Source organism: Hypanus sabinus, chromosome 27 (genome assembly GCF_030144855.1).
Source record: "Hypanus sabinus isolate sHypSab1 chromosome 27, sHypSab1.hap1, whole genome shotgun sequence".
Taxonomy (NCBI): domain Eukaryota; kingdom Metazoa; phylum Chordata; class Chondrichthyes; order Myliobatiformes; family Dasyatidae; genus Hypanus; species Hypanus sabinus.
Window position 1 is genome coordinate 11,165,656 of NC_082732.1, and position 17,136 is coordinate 11,182,791.

Below are 17,136 nucleotides of genomic sequence, written 5' to 3' on the forward strand. Positions count from 1 at the left end.
AGATTTCTTAACTGATCTCACTGTGGCTATAGAGACACACCAGTATCCATTACCAGTACCAACAGATCTTTTTTGCAAAATTGAACTGTGGTCACTACATTGAGAAGTTGCATTTGGCTGACGCCTACTTCCAGGTAGAAGTGGCAGAAAATTCATTACACACATAAAGGGTTGTTTTCCTTCCTCTGTCTCTCTTTCGGGGTAAAGGCAGCACCTTCAATTTTCCGAAAGATTATGGACACTATGTTGAGTGGCATTGACAGTGCTGTCATTTGCCTCAGTTACATAATTGTGATAGGCATGGGACTGACAGAACTATGTCAGTGCCTGGACCACATTTTGAACAAGATACAAGACTTTAGATTGAGAGCTCAGGCTGAAAGGGCAGCCTTCTGAAGTTTTCAATCAAATATCTGGGGTTCATTACAGATGAGCATGGTCATCAGATACCAAAAATGTCTCTGCTATCTTAAAGATGTCTCCACCATCAGATGTCAACACTTTACAGTCACTTTTGGGCATGATCAGTCATTATTCAGCTTTTTTACCAAAAATGCACCAGCTGAGGGATCCATTCAATGCCCGGCTCAACAAGGGTGCCATGTGGAAGTGGTCTAAACAATGCCAAGACTCTTTTGATCAGGTGAAGCATATGCCGTCATTCGACTTTCTCTTCATGCATTTGAACCTAGAGTTTCCAAATCGGCCTCACAATGGATGCATTCAACTACAGGGTAGGTGCTGTCATATCCCATATCTTCCATGGTGGTTCCAAGAAAGCTGTCATGCATGCAGCCAGATCACTGACTGCAGCAGAAAAGAACTATGGACAAATTGAGAAGGAAGCCCTGGGAATAATCGTTTCCAGCCCTGGGAATAATGGTCATGTGGCGGCTCATTTCCTAGCGTATGCGAACCGACTCACAATTAGATAGCCTACGGGGGTTTGCGAGCACAGAGCTTTGGAGCCTCTTCGCCATGGGGGGCCGGTTGACAGAGGCTTAAAAGTGAGGCTGAAGTTTTCGAATAAAGTTTTTCCTTCGACTGCAGTTACCGACTCCGTGTCGTAATTTTAGCGCTGTTTGTAGCACACCGCTACAATTGGTGACCCCGACGGTCCAAACGATTTTTGGACCAGAAATGACCGACGCCGCCTCTGTTCATGCGGTTTCGTTGAAACTGCCGGGTTTCTGGACACAGCGCCCGGACCTATGGTTCCAGCAAGCCGAAGCCCAATTCCACGTTCGCCGGATCACCTCAGAAGACACCCGCTACTACTACGTGGTGGGCTCCCTCGACCAGGACACAGCTGCCCAGGTCGCGGAGTTCGTACAGTCGCCCCCGGCAGACGGCAAGTACACGGAATTCAAAGCCCTGCTCCTCAGGACTTTCGGACTCTCACGGCGCGAGCGGGCTGCCCGTTTACTGCACCTGGATGGCTTGGGCGACAGTCCTCCATCGGCTTTAATGAACGAGATGTTGTCTCTGGCCGAGGGACACACAGGCCTCATGTTTGAGCAGGCATTCCTGGAGCAGCTGCCCGAGGACATACGCCTGCTGCTGTCCGACGCGGATTTCAGTGACCCCCGGAAGGTGGCAGCCCGGGCGGACTTGCTGTGGAACGCCAAAAAGGTGAGCGGGGCGTCCATCGCACAGATCACCCAGCCACGCTCCCAGCAGCAAACCAGTCCAGGCCCGGCCGCAGAGCCCACTAACCCCCGGCCCAATGAACACTGGTGCTTCTACCACCAGCGGTGGGGCGCAGAAGCCCGCCGTTGCCGCCCGCCCTGCAAGTTCCCGGGAAACGCCAGGGCCAGCCGCCGCTGATGGCTACGGCGGCTGGCCATCGGGATAGCCTCCTGTATGTGTGGGATAGCAGGTCGGGACGCCGCTTTTTAGTCGATACTGGGGCTGAGGTCAGCGTTTTACCTCCGACAAGTTACGACACTCGCAGCAGGGCACCGGGTCCCCCCCTGAGGGCCGTGAATGGCAGCACAGTAAGGACCTATGGCACCCGTCAGGTGCAGCTACAGTTCGGCCCCAGCCAGTTCACGTGGGACTTCACACTGGCCGCCGTAGCCCAACCGCTTCTGGGTGCGGATTTTTTGCGAGCTCACAGCCTGCTGGTTGACCTGCCCAGGAAGAGACTGGTACACGCCGAGACCTTTCAGACGTTCTCCCTGGGCGCGGCCCAGTTGCCAGCCCCTCACCTCGGCTCCATCACGCTGTCCGACAACGACTTCACCAGGGTCCTGGCGGAGTTCCCATCGGTTCTGGCACCGCAGTTCACAGCAGCCATGCCCAGGCATGGCGTACAGCACCACATCCCGACACAGGGACCACCCCTCCATGCCCGTGCTCGGCGGCTTCCCCCGGACAAGCTCCGACTGGCGAAGGAGGAGTTCCAGAGAATGGAGGAATTGGGGATCATCCGGCGGTCCGACAGCCCCTGGGCTTCCCCCCTGCACATGGTGCCCAAAGCGACGGGGGGCTGGAGACCGTGCGGCGACTACCGCAGGCTGAACGAGGCTACCACACCGGACCGCTACCCTGTGCCGCACATTCAGGACTTTGCGGCAAACCTGCACGGCGCCCGGATCTTCTCCAAGGTCGACCTTGTCCGAGGGTACCATCAAATCCCGATGCATCCTGACGACGTCCCCAAGACGGCTCTCATCACCCCGTTTGGCCTCTTCGAGTTCCTCCGCATGCCGTTCGGCCTGAAGAATGCCGCACAGACGTTCCAGCGGTTAATGGACGCGGTGGGACGGGACCTGGACTTCGCGTTCATCTATTTGGATGACATCCTCATAGCCAGCGGCAGTCGTCAGGAGCATCTGTCCCACCTCCGTCAACTCTGCGCCCGACTGAGTGAGTACGGTCTTACAATTAACCCTGCCAAATGCCAGTTCGGACTTGATACCATTGACTTCCTGGGCCACAGGATTACTAAAGACGGGGCAACCCCTCTGCCCGCTAAGGTAGATGCGGTCCGCCACTTCCCCCGACCCACCACGGTCAAAGGCCTTCAGGAATTCGTAGGTATGGTCAATTTCTACCGCCGCTTCCTCCCTTCAGCTGCCCGGATCATGCGCCCCCTGTTCGCCCTGATGTCGGGTCCGAGCAAGGACATTACCTGGGACGAGGAGTCCGCCGCCGCTTTCGTTCAAACGAAGGAAGCTTTGGCTGACGCCGCAATGCTAGTACATCCCAGAATGGACACTCCTACCGCCCTCACAGTGGACGCATCAAACACGGCAGTCGGTGGGGTGCTGGAGCAGCTCATCGCAGGTCGCTGGCAACCCCTGGCGTTTTTCAGCAAACACCTGCGGCCACCCGAGCTCAAGTACAGTGCTTTTGACCGGGAACTGTTGGCGCTCTACCTGGCAATCCGGCATTTCAGGTACTTCCTAGAAGGTCGGCCCTTCACCGCGTTCACGGACCACAAACCGCTTACCTTTGCGTTTACGAAAGCATCCGACCCCTGGTCATCCCGCCAGCAACGCCACCTGTCCTACATCTCTGAATACACAACGGATGTCCGGCACGTCTCGGGTAAGGACAATGTCGTGGCGGATGCGCTCTCTCGCCCTACCGTTCATGCCCTTTCCCAAGGGGTAGACTTTGAGGCACTGGCAGAGGCACAGCAGGTAGATGAGGAGATTCCGAGTTACAGGACTGCAGTCTCTGGTTTGCAGCTCCAGGACTTCCCCGTGGGCCCAGGTGAGAGGACCCTACTCTGTGACGTCGCCACCAACCAGCCCCGTCCGGTCGTCCCCGCAGCCTGGCGGCGACGGGTTTTCGACTCCATTCATAACTTGGCGCATCCCTCCATCCGGACAACTGTCCGGATGGTTTCCAGCAGGTTCGTTTGGCACGGACTCCGCAAACAGGTCAGTGAATGGGCCAGGACGTGCATGCACTGCCAGACGGCCAAGGTTCAGCGGCACACCAAAGCCCCACCGCAGCAGTTCCATCCCACCCACCGGCGTTTCGACCACATTCATGTGGATATCGTGGGCCCCCTGCCAGTGTCGCGCGGAGCGCGTTACCTCCTGACTATCGTGGACCGGTTCACAAGATGGCCAGAGGCGGTCCCGCTCACCGACACCACCTCCGAATCTTGCGCCCGAGCCCTGATCGCCACCTGGATATCCCGCTTTGGTGTACCAGCCCACATTACCTCCGACAGAGGCGCCCAGTTCACCTCCAGCCTGTGGTCAGCTATGGCCAGCCTTTTGGGGACTCAGCTGCACCACACCACTGCCTACCACCCACAGTCGAACGGGCTAGTGGAGCGTTTCCACCGTCACCTGAAGTCGGCCCTCATGGCCCGCCTGCGAGGAGCCAACTGGGCGGACGAGCTTCCCTGGGTCCTTCTCGGCATCCGCACAGCGCCCAAGGACGACCTGCACGCCTCGTCGGCCGAGTTGGTATACGGCGCGCCCCTGGCCGTCCCCGGGGAGTTCCTACCAGCCCCGAGGGGGCAAGAGGAAGAACCCGCTGCAGTCCTGGGCAGACTTCGCGAGAAGCTCGGTAACCTGGCCCCCATACCCACTTCACAGCATGGGCGGCACCCGACCTGCGTACCCAAAGACCTACGGAACTGTAAGTTTGTGTTTGTACGAAGGGGCGGGCATCGGCCACCGCTGCAGCGGCCATACGAGGGGCCGTTTACGGTGCTCCGGAACAACGGGTCCACGTTCGTGCTGGACGTTGGGGGGAAAGAGGAGGTTTTCACAGTGGACCGCCTCAAGCCGGCCCATGTGGACCTGGCGCAACCGGCCGAGTTTCCGGCGCCTCGGCGCAGAGGCCGACCTCCCAAGCAGGTTCTGGCCCAGGCTGTGGACATTGGGGGGTGTATCGCCGGTTCTGGGGGGGGGTTATGTGGCGGCTCATTTCCTAGCGTATGCGAACCGACTCACAATTAGATAGCCTACGGGGGTTTGCGAGCACAGAGCTTTGGAGCCTCTTCGCCATGGGGGGCCGGTTGACAGAGGCTTAAAAGTGAGGCTGAAGTTTTCGAATAAAGTTTTTCCTTCGACTGCAGTTACCGACTCCGTGTCGTAATTTTAGCGCTGTTTGTAGCACACCGCTACAGTCATACCTTCAGCAGTTTGAATGGGGCATGACTGCGTAAGCGCGTGAAAGTCGGCACGTGAGGCAGCGGGGGAATTTAAAAAGCAAGCAGATTAATGGAGCGGGCGATGTAGTGGCAGGCGACGGAGTAGTGAGAGACTGAGTAGGAAGGCTTTGGCTTGAGAGGCTTCAGCGAGCTGAGGCTGAAGATAAGCTTGCTCCCAGTGAGGTAAGGCCGGGTAAGCTCCTTTAATTGATCTAATTAGCTTAGGCGTAGGAATGGAAGCAGCAGTTAGGACAGTCGAGTGCTCTGTTTGTAGTATGTGGGAAATCAAGGTGAGCACAATTGTCCCCGATGACTACACCTGTAAAAGGTGCATCCAGCTGCAGCTCCTGACAAACCGAGTCAGGGAACTGGAGCTGGAGCTGGATGAACTTCGGATCATTCGGGAGGCAGAGGCAGAAATAAACAGGAGTTACAGGGAGGTCGTCACCCCTAAGAGTCAGGAGGCAGGTAGCTGGGTGACTGTCAGGAGAGGGAAGAGGAATAGACAGAATGAGCAGAGCACCCCTGTGGCCATTCCCACCAATAATAAATATATCATTTTGGATACTGTTGATGAGGGTAACCTACCAGGGACAAATTGCAATGGTTGCATCTCTGGCACCGAGACTGAACCCTCAGCTCAGAAGAGAAGGAGGGAAAAGAGGAGAGCAGTAGTGATAGGGGATTTGATAGTTAGGGGGACAGATAAGAGGTTCTGTGGAAGAAGTCGAGATTCCCGGATGGTTTGTTGTCTCCCTGGTGCCAGGGTCCGTGATATCTCGGATCAAGTTCTCAGTATTTTCAAGAGGAAGGGTGAGAAGCCAGATGTTGTGGACTATGTAGGGACTAATGACATGGTTAGGAAGAGTGAGGAGGTCCTGAGAGGTGAGTTTAGGGAGTTAGGCACAAGTTAAAGGTCAGGACCTCCAGGATAACAATCTCAGGACTGCTACCAGTGCCATGTGCAGGCGGGTTTAGAAACAATAAGATAGTGCAGATCAACATGTGGCTGAAGACATGGTTTAGGAGGGAGGGCTTCAGATTTATAGATAATTGTGCAGTTTTCCAGGGAAGGGGGGACCTCTTCCTGCGGGATGGTTTATATCTGAACTGGAGGGGGACAAATATTCTTGTAGGTAGGTTTGCTGGAGAGGCTTCAGTGGATTTAAATTAGATACAATGGGGGAGGGGAACCAGAGTGTAGGAACAGATGTATAGGAGAAGGAAGAAAAAGAAGATAGTAACATTGATTGCACCATTAGAGATAAACAAAGAGTAAGAGGCGGAGAATTTCTTAAATGTATTTACTTTAATGCTAGGAGCATTGTAAGAAAGATGGATGAGCTTACAGCATGGATTGATACCTGGAAATATGATGTTGTAGCTATTAGTGAAACACGGTTGCAGGAGGGGTGTGATTGGCAACTAAATATTCCTGGATTTCATTGCTTCAGATGTGATAGAATCGGAGGGACAAGAGTGGGAGGTGTTGCATTGCTTCTCAGAGAAAATATTACACGGTGCTCTGGCAGGATAGATTAATGGGCTCATCTAGGGAGGCTATTTGGGTGGAATTGAGGAATGGGAAAGGTGTAGTAACACCTATAGGGGTATATTATAGACCACCGAATAGGGAGCAAGAATTGGAGGAGTAAATTTGTAAGGAGATAGCAGATATTTGTAGTAAGCACATGGTTGTGAATGTGGGAGATTTTAATTTTCGACACATAGACTGGGAAGCCCATGCTGTAAAAGGGCTGGATGGTTTGGAATTTGTAAAATGTGTGCAGGGTAGTTTTTTGCAGCAATACATAGAGGTACCAACTAGAGAAGGGACAGTGTTGGATCTCCTTTTAGGGAATGGGATAGGTCAGGTGACAGAGGTATGTGTTGGGGAGCACTTCAGGTCCAGTGATCACAATGACATTAGTATCAATATAATTATGGAGAAGGATAGGACTGGACCCAGGGTTGAGATTTTTGATTGGTGAAAGGCTAACTTTGAGGAGATGTGAAAAGACTTAAAAGGAGTGGATTGGGATGTAATAGAGAAATGGAGGTAAAGGTGAAATTTTGAGGGTACAGAATCTTTATGTTCCTGTTAGGTTGAAAGGAAAGGTTAAATGTTTGAGAGAGCCATGGTTTTCAAGGGATATTGGAAACTTGGTTCGGAAAAAGAGAGATATCTACAAACGTTTGTACAATAAATATAGGCAGCATGGAGTAAATGAGGTGATCGAAGAATATACAAAATGTAAAAAGAATCTTAAGGAAGAAATTAGAAAAGCTAAAAGAAGTTATGGGGTTGCTTTAGCAAGTAAGGTAAAAATAAATCCAAAGGGTTTCTATAGTTATATCAATAGCAAAAGGATAGTGAGGGATAAAATTGGTCCCTTAGAGAATCAAAGTGGACAGGTATGTGTGGAACCAAAAGAGATGGGGGAGATTTTGAACAATTCCTTTTCTTCAGTCTTCAGTACTCAGGATATTGAATTGTGTAAGGTAAGGGAAACAAGTAGGGAAGTTATGGAAACTATGATGATTAAAAAAGAGGAAGTCCTGGCGCTTTTAAGGAATATAAAAGTGGATAAGTATCCAGGTCCTGACAGGATCTTCCCTAGGACCTTGAGGGAAGTTAATGTAGAAATAGCAGGGGCTCTGACAGAAATATTTCAAATGTCATTAGAAATGGAGATGGTGCCAGAGGATTGGTGTATTTCTCATGTTGTTCCATTGTTTAAAGAGGGTTCTAAGAGTAAACATAGCAATTATCGGCCTGTAAGTTTGATGTCAGTGGTGGGTAAGTTAAAGGAAAGTACTCTTAGAGATGGTATATATAATTATCTGGATAGACAGGGTCTGAATAGGAACAGTCAACATGGATTTGTGCATGGAAGGTCATATTTGTCAAATCTTACTGAATTTTTAAAAGAGGTTACTAGGAAAGTTGACGAGGGTAAAGCAGTGGATGTTGTCTATATGGACTTCAGTAAGGCCTTTGACAAGGTTAAAGGTTAGCTAGGAAGGTACAATTGTTCGGTATTAATATTGAAGTAATAAAATGAATTCAACAGTGGCTGGATGGGAGATGCCAGAGAGTAGTGGTGGATAACTGCTTGTCAGGTTAGAGGCCAGTGACTAATGGTGTACTTCAGGGATCTGTACTGGGTCCAATGTTGTTTGTCATATACATTAATGATCTGGATGGTGGGGTGGTAAATTGGATTAGTAAGTATGCAGATGATACTAAGATAGGTGGCGTTGTGGAAAATAAAGTATGATTTCAAAGCTTGCAGAGAGATTTAGGCCAGTTAGAAGAGTGGGCTGAAAGATGGCAGATGGAGTTTAAGACTAATAAATGTAAGGTGCTACATTTTGGTAGGGCTAATCAAAATAGGACATACATGGTAAATGGTAGGGCTTTGAAGAATGCAGTAGAACAGTGATCTAGGAATAATGGTGTATAGTTCCCTGAAGGTGGAATCTCATGTGGATTGGGTGGTGAAGAAAGCTTTTGGTATGCTGGCCTTTATAAATCAGAGCATTGAGTATAGGAGTTGGGATGAAATGTTAAAATTGTACAAGGCATTGGTGAGGCCGAATTTGGAGTATTGTGTACAGTTCTGATCACCACATTATAGGAAAGATGTCAACAAAATAGAGAGAGTACAGAGAAGATTTACTAGAATGTTACCTGGGTTGCAACACCTAAGTTACAGAGAAAGTTTGAACAAGTTAGGTCTTTATTCTTTGGAGAATAGAAGGTTGAGGGGGGACTTGATAGAGGTATTTATGAGGGGGATAGATAGATAGAGTTGACGTGGATAGGCTTTTTCCATTAAGAGTAGGGGAGATTCAAACAAGAGGACATGAGTTGAGAGTTACGGTACAAAAGTTTAGGGGTAACATGAGGGGGAACTTCTTTACTCAGAGAGTGGTAGCTGTGTGGAACGAGCTTCCAGTAGAAGTGGTAGAGGCAGGTTCAGTATTGTCATTTGAAGTAAAATTGGATAGGTATTTGGACAGGGAAGAACTGGAGGGTTATGGGCTGTGTGCAGGTCAGTGGGACTAGGTGAGAGCAGTTCGGCATGGACTAGAAGGGCCAAGATGGCCTGTTGCCATGCTGTAATTGTTACATGGTTATATATGCTGTGAAGAAGTTCTAGAAGATGCTTTACAGCAGTCACTTTACTGATCACAAGCCACTGCTGACTATCTTTGAGTCTGAAAAAGACATTCCGGTTTATACAACCAATCATCTGCCAAGTGGTCGACAATGTTATTAGCCTACAATTTTGAATTCAGGTACACATCAGGCAAACGCCCACCCCAGACTTATGAACCAGCAGGTTACTGAAGATGAAGCCACAATGGCGGCTGCAATTTCAATGGATTGCGATGTCTTCTGAGTTATATCAGGTGCTGCTGAAGATCTCGCAGTCATGACAAGACCAGAGCAGAAACAGCTGCAGATCCTCTTCTTCAGTGTATCACCAGATTCTTCCTTGATGGGTGGTTAGTCAAGGTTGAGGAAGATACTGCACTTTTCTATTGACATCATATATCGTTCTGTGGACTCCTGCCTAACATCGGAGACAGAATAATGATTCCACAAACACTTGACCAAAAGTACAGAAACAATTCCACCGTGGTCACTTGGGAAACAATTGAATGAAGGCCCTGGCCAGAATCTTTCTGTTCTGGCTGGGCAATAGTAAAGATATCAAATATGGATGCAAGCAGTGTACTCAGTGCTCTATATTAGCAAAGAATCCAAGCACTGCCGGTTCACAATCATTGTCTCAGATGCTGGAGTTGAGTACACATTGACTTTGCTGGCCCAGTCAACAGGTATACCTTCCTTGTCTTGGTGACTATCTCAAAAGACCAGAACTATTATTTATGACATCAACAATGACTGGAGCTACCATTCAAGAGCTGCTGCAAATCTGCAGCCACTTTGGGATGCCACAAATGCGTGTTTATGACAACAACGCTCAATTCAGTCCACAGCCATTTGCTGCATTCTGCCAGAACAGTGTATTATTCACATCCACTCACCCCTTATCATCCACAGCCCAACGGCCAAACAGAGGGGTTTGTGGGTACCTTCAAATAGTCGGTTTTGAAAGCAAGAGGGGAAGGAGCAACGTCTGAGGCTGTCAACACATTCCTGCTGACATAGTGAATTACACCGCATTCAGGACTCGAGGGGAACTCCAGCTGAAATGCTTTTGGAAAGAAAAGCACCAGCATCACACATCTGAGACAACAGATGTTGAAGTGCACAAAGTCAGCCACATTGACCTTGGTCGACAGGTGAAATCATTCAAGCCCGGAGCTGCAGTGTGGGCTACACACTCCCACAAACAGCAAAACCCCTGACTACAAGGTCAGATTGTCAAACGGTGCTCTATGATGTTTGTACAGATGGGCATTGTTGGAGCCACCACATCAAACAGTTATGGCCATGTATTCCTGAAGCCACAGCATGTTCTTCAGCAGATTATCAGACACAGAGCTGGATCTTTATCTCAACCTGCAGGCGTTTGACTTACCCTGAATGAACCAACCACCAGGGCCAGCACAACCACAAGCAACAATGCCACTAGAAAATTAAAGCTGGCTGCCACTAAGAAGGACTGACTGCCAGTATAAGCTGGTTGCTCCAATCCAAATCAACATTTGGCTCAAATCCTCCAGGTGATCATCTTCAAGAGGGAAGTGTTAATGGCCAGCCAAAATAACCAATGTTATTAGTCAGCTGACAGGCAATCCCTGACTGACTTTCACCAACTGGTCATTGTTGCTATCAATGTTTTGAATTTTCTTAAGTATAACACTTCAATAGTCAGTCTTTGGGAGCTACTGTTGAGTTTTGAGATTTCTTTCCAGTGTTGTTTTACTGAATAAAGGGTTATCTTGTGTTTGGGCTTTGCTGTATCTCCTGGCTTCAGGCCTCATCAGTAGCTATAGGCGAGCAAGCACAACAAACATGATTGATTGGAAAGACATTTTCTTGACTCAATATTTCAATGATAAGTCTGTGAAGAACAAATTGTTTGAGTTATACCGAAAAGCAGCTTGCAAATGAAGGAGCAGACTGTGACGTTCCTGAGAGGTGATGGTAAACAGTAAGTAGCTGGGGCTCCTGTATTAACTGTTCAAGAAAATGGAAGTCTCAAACTTCTAGTGTACTTCTTGTCAACATCATTCAGCTGTCCTCCAACATCAAGTGCAACAGTGGAGCAATTTTCCAGCTCTTATGCTGACATTAATAATTCAAAATTTCAAGGATTTTAGTTAATAAAAAACATCAAACATAACCAGAATCACATCTTGTTCCTTTGTACTGAGAACAGTTTAGCAACCTGAAGTGGGTATCTTTAAACCAGGCTGTCAGCACCAACAATTTTGTTAACGGCCTTGATTCATGTGATCCCCTGGGGAGGGCAGTTTTAAACTCTTGATGCAATAAATTCTCTCTTCAGTAATGACTGTCAGGAAGGCTGCAAGGTGGGACTAAATATTCTAATTGGATCTAATTTCCCTTTCCAGTCTGTTCACATTCAGCAGGTTTGCTCTACTTTTCAGATAATTGATCTCTTACAGCACTGTGCTAATGGAAGCTGAAAGGCAACTGTTGAAAACTTTCCGTGCTAATGCTTTACTGAAGTTGTCAAGATGAGCTATGAGCATATTGTAATGTAGTTTATTTACAGATGCTAGTCTATTATTGAAAGGCACTTAGAGGAGAAAAATGAAAAGATTCAGAATAGAAGCTATTTCCAGCAATAATCATCTTTACTCTTCAGAGCTCATTCTGAAAACTAGTTGTTTATTATCTTTAAAACTTTTCAATGCTTAAAACCAGTGTTGTGAATTGTCACTGAAACATTTCTTTGGGCAAGGGTTTCTTTGCTTGAATTGTGAATTTGCTTCAGAATAAGGAATTATTCATAATGTGCAGGCACATCAAGCAGTTACAAAGGCAAGGTATGTTCACCTTTATTGTAGCAGAATCTGAGCAAAAGCTGTTGACTGAAATTACGTGGGCCCCTGGTGGCAGTATTGTGTTCTCATCTCGTCCCCCTTCCTGAGGGACATGTTCCTGCAGCAGAAGGAACGCAAGAAAGTTTCACCAGTTTAAGGATTAGTTAGAAGAACTTTCTGTACAATCATAAGAATTGCTTCTCCTCCTGACTCTTCCCATTTTACTCAGCAAGGACCCGAACATTTTTTTCTATTTTATTACTTTAAATTAAGAAAAAAAAAATCATACTACCTGCTTGTCTCAGCTAAGGTTGTAGAGCAGACGAAAGGCTTTGAAATTCAAAGTCTTGGAATGCAAACACATCCTTCGGTCCAAATCATCCATGCCACGCTACATTCCCATCCACACTAAACCCATCTTCTATATACCCCCACCCCTTCTTATCCATATACCTGCTCAAGTACACATTAAATGTTATTAATACACCTGCCTCAGTCACTTGCTCTTTTATTACCAATTCCAGTTCCACAGTGCTCCTGCTCCTGCCCTCCTTCTACAAAGCTGAAGCAGTCAGTGAGAGATACAACAATGTTGTATTAGCATAAGTGAATGGTTGATGCTCAGCCCGTTGAGTCTGCACTGACCATTATCACTGATCCGACATTAATCCCATGTTTTCACATAATATTGTAATAAAGAAGCCTCTGTTGTTTCTCTGAGCAAAGGATTCCACGGATTTGCTACTCGCTAGGAAAAGAAATTTCCTAAATCCATTCCCCTAAATCTTTCTTTCTTTTTCAATCTTTTTATTAGTATCAAAATAGTGGATATACATAGTATTGCTACACAATTGTTGAGATTACATTGCTAATAGATGACATATATAATTATATATTCAGTTAATATAAAGGTAATAAACCTCTCAAAAATGTTCAATTTCCCCTAATCTTCCACCTAGATTGTTGCACTTACCAGTGAAAACAACTTTACTTCCTTTATCTTATCTATCCTTTTCAGAATATTATGTTTCTATAGGATCCTCTCTCATTCTTCTCAATTCCAGAAAGTAATGTCCCAGGTGACTCAATCTCTCCTTATAAAGGTACAGAACATTATAGCACAAAAACAGGTCTTACTGTCTATCTAGTTCATACTGGACTATTAATCTGCATAGACCGGGGGTCGGCAACCCGCGGCTTGGGAGCCACATGTGGCTCTTTTACGTCTGTGCTGCGGCTCCCTGTTGCTTTGGGAAATAATTGGTCAGTATTTAATTAAAATGTATTTTATGTTAGTTTGTTAGTTTTTGAAATGTAATTCTGAATTTGAAGATTATGGTGATCTTGTACAATCTAAATAAGACGTTGTGGCGACCCATTTCCTGACACATCCGAACCGGCTCACAATTAGCCAGCGCTCAGGCTAAGGGAGATAGCCTACGGGGGTTTGTGAGTACATGTCTTTTGCAGCATCCGCGCCCATGGGGGGGCGGGTTGAGGGAGGCTTAAAAGCAAGGCTGTTTAGTTCGAATAAAGCTATCTTTGACTGCAGTTTACTGACTGCGTGTAGCACACCGCTACAACGTGTTTTTATCGCTGGCTGTCCAGAGGGGAGGTGCTGAAACGCTTTGTCGCGTGTCTGGAAGAAGTGAAAACTTTCCTGGGCAGCAAAGGGCTCACCTTTCCTGAGCTGGAACAGCCAAAGTGGCTGGAAAAGCTACACTTCATGGTAGACATGACAGCGCACCTGAACACGCTGAACACAGCTCTTCAGGGGAAAGGACGTACAGCCCTGCACATGTTGGAGGATGTTTTGGCATTCGAGCGCAAGTCGACAGTGCTTGCCAGAGATTTACAGAAAGGCACATTGTCTCACTTCCCCAATTTGAGAGAGTTCAAACAAGGTCACGACATGATAAATTCGGAGTATTTACATTCTGCAATCATCACAATGCAAACATCGTTTGGGAAACGCTTCTGTGAGTTCAGAGAGGAAAAAAACACATTATCCTTCCCGGTCACTCCCCTAAGCATCGATCCATCCCTACTGAATACGACTGCATTGTCAGGTGTGAGTCAACCTGACCAAGTATGATAAATATTTTAATTGCCTATTATTTTACGTATATTCATATGTTTTCATTGTTCAGTGAAATAGTCCTTTTATTTTTCAGGTTGACAGCTGGCTGACGTTATTTTTGGTTTGCTGCTGGCGGCAAATTTAAGTTTGGCGTTTTTCATAAATACAAGAAGGACTCAAATAGACGTTGAGTATTTTACTTAAAAGTAACCTTCAACCCAACGTCTTTTTTTCGGAGTTCAAAATGTTTTTGTTGCATGCAGAAATGTAATTTCGTTTTCTCTGCAGGAGTTCATCAATTTCATAAATGCAACACATTATAGTTTGTTTATACATAGCATAAAGGCAAAACAAAACGTTGTATGCAGTGTTATTTCATTTTAAATGTCAAACGGGTTTTGAGGCTCCCAGTGTTTTCTTTTCTGTGGGAAACGGGTCCAAGTGGCTCTTTCAGTGGTAAAGGTTGCTGACCCCTGGCATAGACCCATTGATCAACTGGACCATAGATCTCAATACCCTTCCCATCCATGTACCTATCCAAATTTCTCTTAAATGTGAAATCAAGCCCAATCCATAATTTCTGCTAGCTGATTCCACACACTCACCACCCTCTGACTGAAGAAGTTCCCCTTAAACATTTGACCTTTCACCCTTAACCCATGACCTTGAATTCTTGTCTCGCCTATCCTTAGTAGAAAAAGTCTGCTAGCATTTAACTTATGTATGCTCCTCATAATTTTGTATACCTCTATCAAATCTCCCCTCATTCACCTACAATCTAGGGAATAAAATCCTAACAATATTCAACTTTTCCTGATAACTCAAGTCCTAGCAACACACTTGTAGATTTTCGCTGCATTCTTGCAATTTTATTGATATCTTTCTTGTAGGTAGGTGATCAGAACTGCAAACAATACTCCAAGTTAGGCCTCACCAAAATCTAACAAGTTCAACGTAACGTCTGAACTTCTGTACTCAATACCTTGATTTATGAAGGTCAATATGCCAAAAGCTCTCTCTACAAATTCATTTACTCGTGACACCAATATCAAAGAATTAAGAATCTGTATACCCAGATCTCTCTGTTCTACAACACTCTTCAATGTCCTACCCCTCATCATGTAAGCTCTACCCTGGTTTGTCCAAGGTGAAAAACCTTACATTTGTTTTCATTACATTTCACCTGGCATTTTTCAGCTCATTTTTCCAGCTGGTCCAAATCCCGCTACAAATTTTGATAGCCTTTATCGCTACCTACTACATCCACAATCTTGGTGTTATCCACTAATTTGCTGATTCAGTTAACTATATTACCATCTAGATTATTGATATAGATGACAAACAACAGACCCAGGACCCTGTGGCATACCAATAATCACTGGACTCCAGCCAGAGAGGTTAACATCTACCACCACTATCTGGCTTTTCTCACAAAGCCAATGTTTAATCCAATTCATTATTTCATCTTGAATGCCAAGCGAATGAACCTTCTTCATCAGCCTCCCATGCGGGACTTTGTCATAGATCTTGCAAAGTCCATGTAGGCAACACCAAAACCATGGCCTTTACCAACTTTCCTAGTAACTTCCTTGAAAAACTCCATAAGGTTAGTTAGACATGACCTACAAAGTACAAAGTCATGTTGATTATACCTAATAATTTCATGCCTATCCAAATACTTTTATATCCGGTCCCTTAGAAAACCTTCCAATAACATACCCATTACTGATGACACCATATGACAAGGGAGCAGAATTAGGCCAATTAGCCCATCAAGTCTGCTCCGCCATTCCAGATCCCACACAACCCCATACACCTGCCTTCTTGCCATATCCTTTGTGCCCTGACAGATCAGGAAATGATCAATTTCTGCCTTAAATATACACAGGGACATGGCCACCACTGCAATTGTGGAAAAGCATTCCACAGATTTACTACTCTCTGTCTAAAAAAATTTCCTCCTTTCCTCTGTTCTAAAGGGTCACCCTTCAGTTTTGAGGCTGTGCCCTCTAGCTTTGGATACCCCACCATAGGAAACATCCTCTCCACATCCACCTTATCTAGTTCTTTCAACACTTGGTAGGTTTCAATGAGATTCCCACCCCCCCCCCCCCATTCTTCTAAATTGCAGTGAGTACAGGCCCAAAGCAGCCAAATGCTCCTCATATGTTACCTCCTTCAATCCTGGAATCATCCTCATGAATCTTCTCTGGACTCTCCAATGACAACACAAACTTTCTGAGATATGGGCCCCAAAACTGTTGACAATACTCTAAATGCAACCTGATAAAGGCACAGCATTATCTCCTTGCCTTTATATTCTATTTGTTTTGAAATAAATGCCAACATTGCATTTGCTTTCTTCACTACAGACTCAACCTATAAATTAACCTTATGGGAGTCTTGCACGAGGACCCCAAAGTCCCTCTGCATATCTGATGTTTGAACCTTCTGCCCATTTAGATAATAGTCCACATTATTGTTCTTTTTCCCAAAATGCATTATCATACATTTCCAAACACTGTATTCCCCCTACCACTTTTTTGCCTATTTTTCCAATTTGTCTAAGTCCTGCTGCAATCATCATTGCTTCCTCAGAACTCCCTCCCCTCCACCTATTTATGTATCATCCGCAAACTTTGCCACAGAGCCATCGGTTTTATTATCCAAATCATTGACAAATAATGTGAAAAGCAATGGTCCCAGTATTCACCCCAGAGGAACACTGCTAGTCAAAGGCAGTCAACCAGAAAAGGCCCTTTATATTCCCTCTTACTGCACCCTGCCTGTCAGCCATTCCACTATCCATGCCAGTATCTTTACTGTAACACCATAGAATTTTATCTTGCTAAGCAGCCTAATGTATGGCACCTTATCAAATGCCTTCTAAAAATCCAAGTAAATGACATCCACGGCCTCTCCTTTGTCCATCTTGCTA